The sequence below is a fragment of the Megalopta genalis genome, unplaced genomic scaffold (genome assembly GCF_051020955.1).
Source record: "Megalopta genalis isolate 19385.01 unplaced genomic scaffold, iyMegGena1_principal scaffold0051, whole genome shotgun sequence".
In the NCBI taxonomy this organism is placed as follows: domain Eukaryota; kingdom Metazoa; phylum Arthropoda; class Insecta; order Hymenoptera; family Halictidae; genus Megalopta; species Megalopta genalis.
In genome coordinates this window covers 207,501-217,500 of record NW_027476120.1, presented here as the reverse complement: position 1 = coordinate 217,500, position 10,000 = coordinate 207,501, and positions in this window count along the sequence as shown.

Here is a 10,000-nt window from a genome sequence, read left to right as displayed (position 1 = left end):
CGAAAGTAACACGCCGCTGGTACTTTATTTTATTATAATAATTTAATTATAAGACAGAAACCGCTGGTACTTGGTTGTAAAATCTCCATTATCCGAACGAAAGCAATACGCCGTTGGTACTTGGTTATAAAATTTTCATTACAAGATAGAAAGCAATATGCCGCTGGTTATATTAATGTAATCTTATGGAAAGCATTACGCCGCTGGAACTTTGACCATTGCAATAATCGATCGGAAGCTATACACAGCAAGGAATACGAATATTATACCAAGAGATCGAAAACAATACGCTGTTCGGACGTTTTGACTAGCTGTCGCACAGTGCAGACGCGTCGACCCGTCGCTCCGCATTTCGAGCGCAATTTCAGTGGTTTTTCAGTTCAGAAAATTACAGAGAGTGTTTGGTTGTGTTGCAGGAGTCAAACTGAATGATTTGATGCATAAAGTTTAATTAAACTCCCATTAGTTTGCCGGGAAACATCGATTCTTCCGATCTAGAAAGAGACAGAGATAGACGATCCGCGTTATGTTAAATATTTCAAGGTTCCCGATTCCACAAAATTATAAAAAGTATACGGCTGTGTAGCAGGGATCAAAACGAGTAATTTCGTGTATAAAGTTTAATTAATATCCCATTAGTTTGCCGGGAAACATCGATTCTTCCGATCTAGAAAGAGACAGAGACAGTCGATCCGCGTTATGATAAATATTTCAAGGTTCCCGATTCCACAAAATTATAAAAAGTATACGGCTGTGTAGCAGGGATCAGAACGAGTAATTTCATGTATAAAGTTTAATTAAACTCCCAATAGTTTGCCGGGAAACATCGATTCTTCCGATCTAGAAAGAGACAGAGACAGTCGATCCGCGTTATGATAAATATTTCAAGGTTCCCGATTCCACAAAATTATAAAAAGTATACGGCTGTGTAGCGGGGATCAAAACGAGTAATTTCATGTAAAAAGTTTAATTAATCTCCCAATAGTTTGCCGGGAAACATCGATTCTTCCGATCTAGAAAGAGACAGAGACAGTCGATCCGCGTTATGATAAATATTTCGAGGTTCCCGATTCCACAAAATTATAAAAAGTATACGGCTGTGTAGCAGGGATCAGAACGAGTAATTTCATGTATAAAGTTTAATTAAACTCCCAATAGTTTGCCGGGAAACATCGATTCTTCCGATCTAGAAAGAGACAGAGACAGTCGATCCGCGTTATGATAAATATTTCAAGGTTCCCGATTCCACAAAATTATAAAAAGTATACGGCTGTGTAGCGGGGATCAGAACGAGTAATTTCATGTATAAAGTTTAATTAAACTCCCAATAGTTTGCCGGGAAACATCGATTCTTCCGATCTAGAAAGAGACAGAGACAGTCGATCCGCGTTATGATAAATATTTCAAGGTTCCCGATTCCACAAAATTATAAAAAGTATACGGCTGTGTAGCGGGGATCAAAACGAGTAATTTCATGTATAAAGTTTAATTAATCTCCCAATAGTTTGCCGGGAAACATCGATTCTTCCGATCTAGAAAGAGACAGAGACAGTCGATCCGCGTTATGATAAATATTTCGAGGTTCCCGATTCCACAAAATTATAAAAATTATACGGCTGTGTAGCGGGGATCAAAACGAGTAATTTCATGTATAAAGTTTAATTAATCTCCCAATAGTTTGCCGGGAAACATCGATTCTTCCGATCTAGAAAGAGACAGAGACAGTCGATCCGCGTTATGATAAATATTTCAAGGTTCCCGATTCCACAAAATTATAAAAAGTATACGGCTGTGTAGCAGGGATCAGAACGAGTAATTTCATGTATAAAGTTTAATTAAACTCCCAATAGTTTGCCGGGAAACATCGATTCTTCCGATCTAGAAAGAGACAGAGACAGTCGATCCGCGTTATGATAAATATTTCAAGGTTCCCGATTCCACAAAATTATAAAAAGTATACGGCTGTGTAGCGGGGATCAGAACGAGTAATTTCATGTATAAAGTTTAATTAAACTCCCAATAGTTTGCCGGGAAACATCGATTCTTCCGATCTAGAAAGAGACAGAGACAGTCGATCCGCGTTATGATAAATATTTCGAGGTTCCCGATTCCACAAAATTATAAAAAGTATACGGCTGTGTAGCGGGGATCAAAACGAGTAATTTCATGTATAAAGTTTAATTAATCTCCCAATAGTTTGCCGGGAAACATCGATTCTTCCGATCTAGAAAGAGACAGAGACAGTCGATCCGCGTTATGATAAATATTTCAAGGTTCCCGATTCCACAAAATTATAAAAAGTATACGGCTGTGTAGCAGGGATCAGAACGAGTAATTTCATGTATAAAGTTTAATTAAACTCCCAATAGTTTGCCGGGAAACATCGATTCTTCCGATCTAGAAAGAGACAGAGACAGTCGATCCGCGTTATGATAAATATTTCAAGGTTCCCGATTCCACAAAATTATAAAAAGTATACGGCTGTGTAGCGGGGATCAGAACGAGTAATTTCATGTATAAAGTTTAATTAAACTCCCAATAGTTTGCCGGGAAACATCGATTCTTCCGATCTAGAAAGAGACAGAGACAGTCGATCCGCGTTATGATAAATATTTCGAGGTTCCCGATTCCACAAAATTATAAAAAGTATACGGCTGTGTAGCGGGGATCAAAACGAGTAATTTCATGTATAAAGTTTAATTAATCTCCCAATAGTTTGCCGGGAAACATCGATTCTTCCGATCTAGAAAGAGACAGAGACAGTCGATCCGCGTTATGATAAATATTTCAAGGTTCCCGATTCCACAAAATTATAAAAAGTATACGGCTGTGTAGCAGGGATCAGAACGAGTAATTTCATGTATAAAGTTTAATTAAACTCCCAATAGTTTGCCGGGAAACATCGATTCTTCCGATCTAGAAAGAGACAGAGACAGTCGATCCGCGTTATGATAAATATTTCAAGGTTCCCGATTCCACAAAATTATAAAAAGTATACGGCTGTGTAGCGGGGATCAGAACGAGTAATTTCATGTATAAAGTTTAATTAAACTCCCAATAGTTTGCCGGGAAACATCGATTCTTCCGATCTAGAAAGAGACAGAGACAGTCGATCCGCGTTATGATAAATATTTCAAGGTTCCCGATTCCACAAAATTATAAAAAGTATACGGCTGTGTAGCGGGGATCAAAACGAGTAATTTCATGTATAAAGTTTAATTAATCTCCCAATAGTTTGCCGGGAAACATCGATTCTTCCGATCTAGAAAGAGACAGAGACAGTCGATCCGCGTTATGATAAATATTTCAAGGTTCCCGATTCCACAAAATTATAAAAAGTATACGGCTGTGTAGCAGGGATCAGAACGAGTAATTTCATGTATAAAGTTTAATTAAACTCCCAATAGTTTGCCGGGAAACATCGATTCTTCCGATCTAGAAAGAGACAGAGACAGTCGATCCGCGTTATGATAAATATTTCGAGGTTCCCGATTCCACAAAATTATAAAAAGTATACGGCTGTGTAGCGGGGATCAGAACGAGTAATTTCATGTATAAAGTTTAATTAAACTCCCAATAGTTTGCCGGGAAACATCGATTCTTCCGATCTAGAAAGAGACAGAGACAGTCGATCCGCGTTATGATAAATATTTCAAGGTTCCCGATTCCACAAAATTATAAAAAGTATACGGCTGTGTAGCGGGGATCAGAACGAGTAATTTCATGTATAAAGTTTAATTAAACTCCCAATAGTTTGCCGGGAAACATCGATAGTTCGATCGCGCGAGAGAGACAGAGAAACGAACAGACTTCTTTTCGATTTACGGCTAAAATAAATTTTTCTCATTTTATTCAATAACATATTCTTGCTTAGATAACTTTTTTACATAGGGATTAAGCATTTAGAACGATAGATTGTTTAAAGTAAGGGCACTTTACTCTTGACATTTTACGGTTTTTTCAATTTTCTGAAGAATCCTATCATTAGATTTTTTTAAAAATACGATATTCTTGCTTAACTAACGTTTCTACATAGGGATTAAGCATTTAGAACGAAATCTAATGTCAGAAAATGGCACTTTACTCTTGACATTTTTCGGTTTTTTCAATTTTCTGGAAAATCCTATCATTAGATTTTTTTAAAAATACGATATTCTTGCTTAACTAACGTTTTTACATAGGGATTAAGCATTTAGAACGAAATCTAATGTAGGAAAATGGTACTTTACTCTTGATCGGTACGTTGGGACTTTGAAAATATTCGGGCGTTCCAATCGCTCGTCTGTTGCATCATAGCGCGTCTCGGCGCAATCGAGCGATTCGCTCGATCCATTATTTTCGATTTACGGCTAAAATAAATTTTTCTAATTTTTTTCAATAACATATTCCTGCTTAAATAACTTTTTTACATAGGGATTAAGCATTTAGAACGATACATTGTTTAAAGTAAGGGCACTTTACTCTTGACATTTTACGGTTTTTTCAATTTTCTGAAAAATCCTATCATTAGATTTTTTTAAAAATACGATATTCTTGCTTAACTAACGTTTCTACATAGGGATTAAGCATTTGGAACGAAATCTAATGTCAGAAAATGGCACTTTACTCTTGACATTTTTCGGTTTTTTCAATTTTCTGGAAAATCCTATCATTAGATTTTTTTAAAAATACGATATTCTTGCTTAACTAACGTTTTTACATAGGGATTAAGCATTTAGAACGAAATCTAATGTAGGAAAATGGTACTTTACTCTTGATCGGTACGTTGGGACTTTGAAAATATTCGGGCGTTCCAATCGCTCGTCTGTTGCATCATAGCGCGTCTCGGCGCAATCGACCGATTCGCTCGATCCATTATTTTCGATTTACGGCTAAAATAAATTTTTCTAATTTTTTTCAATAACATATTCCTGCTTAAATAACTTTTTTACATAGGGATTAAGCATTTAGAACGATACATTGTTTAAAGTAAGGGCACTTTACTCTTGACATTTTACGGTTTTTTCAATTTTCTGAAAAATTCTATCATTAGATTTTTTTAAAAATACGATATTCTTGCTTAACTAACGTTTCTACATAGGGATTAAGCATTTAGAACGAAATCTAATGTCAGAAAATGGCACTTTACTCTTGACATTTTTCGGTTTTTTCAATTTTCTGGAAAATCCTATCATTAGATTTTTTTAAAAATACGATATTCTTGCTTAACTAACGTTTTTACATAGGGATTAAGCATTTAGAACGAAATCTAATGTAGGAAAATGGTACTTTACTCTTGATCGGTACGTTGGGACTTTGAAAATATTCGGGCGTTCCAATCGCTCGTCTGTTGCATCATAGCGCGTCTCCGCGCAATCGACCGATTCGCTCGATCCATTATTTTCGATTTACGGCTAAAATAAATTTTTCTAATTTTTTTCAATAACATATTCCTGCTTAAATAACTTTTTTACATAGGGATTAAGCATTTAGAACGATACATTGTTTAAAGTAAGGGCACTTTACTCTTGACATTTTACGGTTTTTTCAATTTTCTGAAAAATCCTATCATTAGATTTTTTTAAAAATACGATATTCTTGCTTAACTAACGTTTCTACATAGGGATTAAGCATTTAGAACGAAATCTAATGTCAGAAAATGGCACTTTACTCTTGACATTTTTCGGTTTTTTCAATTTTCTGGGAAATCCTATCATTAGATTTTTTTAAAAATACGATATTCTTGCTTAACTAACGTTTTTACATAGGGATTAAGCATTTAGAACGAAATCTAATGTAGGAAAATGGTACTTTACTCTTGATCGGTACGTTGGGACTTTGAAAATATTCGGGCGTACGCGACGCGCTCGGCGCTTCGAACAGCTCCGGTGTCCCCATTATTTTCGATTTACGGCTAAAATAAATTTTTCTAATTTTTTTCAATAACATATTCCTGCTAAAATAACTTTTTTACATAGGGATTAACCATTTAGAACGATACATTGTTTAAAATAAGGGCACTTTACTCTTGACATTTTACGGTTTTTTCAATTTTCTGAAAAATCCTATCATTAGATTTTTTTAAAAATACGATATTCTTGCTTAACTAACGTTTCTACATAGGGATTAAGCATTTAGAACGAAATCTAATGTCAGAAAATGGCACTTTACTCTTGACATTTTTCGGTTTTTTCAATTTTCTGGAAAATCCTATCATTAGATTTTTTTAAAAATACGATATTCTTGCTTAACTAACGTTTTTACATAGGGATTAAGCATTTAGAACGAAATCTAATGTAGGAAAATGGTACTTTACTCTTGATCGGTACGTTGGGACTTTGAAAATATTCGGGCGTTCCAATCGCTCGTCTGTTGCATCATAGCGCGTCTCGGCGCAATCGACCGATTCGCTCGATCCATTATTTTCGATTTACGGCTAAAATAAATTTTTCTAATTTTTTTCAATAACATATTCCTGCTTAAATAACTTTTTTACATAGGGATTAAGCATTTAGAACGATACATTGTTTAAAGTAAGGGCACTTTACTCTTGACATTTTACGGTTTTTTCAATTTTCTGAAGAATCCTATCATTAGATTTTTTTAAAAATACGATATTCTTGCTTAACTAACGTTTCTACATAGGGATTAAGCATTTAGAACGAAATCTAATGTCAGAAAATGGCACTTTACTCTTGACATTTTTCGGTTTTTTCAATTTTCTGGAAAATCCTATCATTAGATTTTTTTAAAAATACGATATTCTTGCTTAACTAACGTTTTTACATAGGGATTAAGCATTTAGAACGAAATCTAATGTAGGAAAATGGTACTTTACTCTTGATCGGTACGTTGGGACTTTGAAAATATTCGGGCGTTCCAATCGCTCGTCTGTTGCATCATAGCGCGTCTCGGCGCAATCGACCGATTCGCTCGATCCATTATTTTCGATTTACGGCTAAAATAAATTTTTCTAATTTTTTTCAATAACATATTCCTGCTTAAATAACTTTTTTACATAGGGATTAAGCATTTAGAACGATACATTGTTTAAAGTAAGGGCACTTTACTCTTGACATTTTACGGTTTTTTCAATTTTCTGAAAAATCCTATCATTAGATTTTTTTAAAAATACGATATTCTTGCTTAACTAACGTTTCTACATAGGGATTAAGCATTTAGAACGAAATCTAATGTCAGAAAATGGCACTTTACTCTTGACATTTTTCGGTTTTTTCATTTTTCTGGAAAATCCTATCATTAGATTTTTTTAAAAATACGATATTCTTGCTTAACTAACGTTTCTACATAGGGATTAAGCATTTAGAACGAAATCTAATGTAGGAAAATGGTACTTTACTCTTGATCGGTACGTTGGGACTTTGAAAATATTCGGGCGTTCCAATCGCTCGTCTGTTGCATCATAGCGCGTCTCGGCGCAATCGAGCGATTCGCTCGACCCATTATTTTCGATTTACGGCTAAAATAAATTTTTCTCATTTTATTCAATAACATATTCTTGCTTAGATAACTTTTTTACATAGGGATTAAGCATTTAGAACGATACATTGTTTAAAGTAAGGGCACTTTACTCTTGACATTTTACGGTTTTTTCAATTTTCTGAAAAATCCTATCATTAGATTTTTTTAAAAATACGATATTCTTGCTTATCTAACGTTTCTACATAGGGATTAAGCATTTAGAACGAAATCTAATGTCAGAAAATGGCACTTTACTCTTGACATTTTTCGGTTTTTTCAATTTTCTGGAAAATCCTATCATTAGATTTTTTTAAAAATACGATATTCTTGCTTAACTAACGTTTTTACATAGGGATTAAGCATTTAGAACGAAATCTAATGTAGGAAAATGGTACTTTACTCTTGATCGGTACGTTGGGACTTTGAAAATATTCGGGCGTTCCAATCGCTCGTCTGTTGCATCATAGCGCGTCTCGGCGCAATCGACCGATTCGCTCGATCCATTATTTTCGATTTACGGCTAAAATAAATTTTTCTAATTTTTTTCAATAACATATTCCTGCTAAAATAACTTTTTTACATAGGGATTAAGCATTTAGAACGATACATTGTTTAAAATAAGGGCACTTTACTCTTGACATTTTACGGTTTTTTCAATTTTCTGAAAAATCCTATCTTTAGATTTTTTTAAAAATACGATATTCTTGCTTAACTAACGTTTCTACATAGGGATTAAGCATTTAGAACGAAATCTAATGTCAGAAAATGGCACTTTACTCTTGACATTTTTCGGTTTTTTCAATTTTCTGGAAAATCCTATCATTAGATTTTTTTAAAAATACGATATTCTTGCTTAACTAACGTTTTTACATAGGGATTAAGCATTTAGAACGAAATCTAATGTAGGAAAATGGTACTTTACTCTTGATCGGTACGTTGGGACTTAGAAAATATTCGGCCGTACGCGGCGCGTCTCGGCGCTTCGAACAGCTCCGGTGTCCCCATTATTTTCGATTTACGGCTAAAATAAATTTTTCTAATTTTTTTCAATTACATATTCTTGCTTAGATAACTTTTTTACATAGGGATTAAGCATTTAGAACGACATATTGTTTAAAATAATGGTACTTTACTCTTGTGATTTTTCGGTTTTTTTTGATTATTTTGAAAAATAAATTTTTGTAATTTTTTTAAATACGATATTCGTGATCAGTGAACGATTTCACATATGGATTAAGCATTTAGAATCGTGCGGAAGCGTTATTAAAAAAGTTTACTCGATGCGATGGGACTTTGAAAAGTTTGTGAAAATTTTCATATTGGGAAAAAATGTGTAATTTTTTGTCTAGTTTACGGTAATGTAATTTATTTTAATGTTTACTATAAATTTTTTTTTCGTTCGTTCACGCGCTATGTTACAACAGCACGGCCGGGCGGTCTGTTGCCGCGGCGGTTTACACTCATAAGCGCGCGTGCTATTCGGCCGGCGGCGCCGGCGTCCTTGCCGGCCGTTCGGTATCTATAAGAGATACACGGTCCGTGCGAGGCGGACGGAGCAGAGCGGGTTTTGGGCCAATTCTACGATCTCGGTCGAGAAGCTGTCTCAGAGCTCCTTCGGGGCTTCGGTCCTGACTGTTTCGTGCCGTTTACGTTACGGACTTTTCTCCACACAGCGTGGCCACGGGTCGGTGTCTTTGACCGAATGGCCCATATGTGGCAAGCCCTACGGGGTTGGTTACCCGTATGCACTTTGTATGTATACTCGTACTCACTGAGCAATCGACTCTTCTGTCCGAGCGATGGAAAAATTTTTTAAAATGCATCTGTAAGATTTGGAAGCAAATCGTACCAATTGAAAACTGTGGCTAAAATGAATAGCCCAGTGGAGAGAGAAAACTATCAAAAAACTGATTTTTTAAATCAAGAGGTGTCAGAAATCGAAATGCCTAGCGCGAGCGGAAGAACACGCTTTCTCGCCAGTCCAGCATGTGTCCTGTCCGTTCTTCCTCGGCTTGCCGATTTTGCCCAGATCAGAGGTTTCGTGCTTCCGGCGGTCAGAAGATCAGCGTGAGCGTACGCGCTTCCACGACTATGGCATCACCCATGTACTTTTTCCTTTGAATATATTTGAGTACATAAAAAATATTAAAACATATAGAGAGAACTGTGTCTTGGATCTTAAAAATTTGTCAATAGCGATGATATATTATTACTTAACTTGAAGTATTTGTACGTTTTAGCTGGGACGTACATTTATCTTACAAGATGTTAATAGCGAGACTCTTGAAGATAAAATTATCTTGTGATTTTATGAAGGCAAAGATAGAAACGTACGAAGCTGGCGTACGTAGAAAAATGTGATTTTATGATAGAACAAAAATATAATACGTACGTTTTTGGGCGTACGGTAAAATATCTGTATGGTAGAAAAATGAAAGAAATTGAGCGTTAAAGAAGATATGTTACAAGCGCGGAATGTGGCAAAACTTGTACATATTTGAAAGAGAAAAGTGGTGTGTCGACCTGACATATATATATG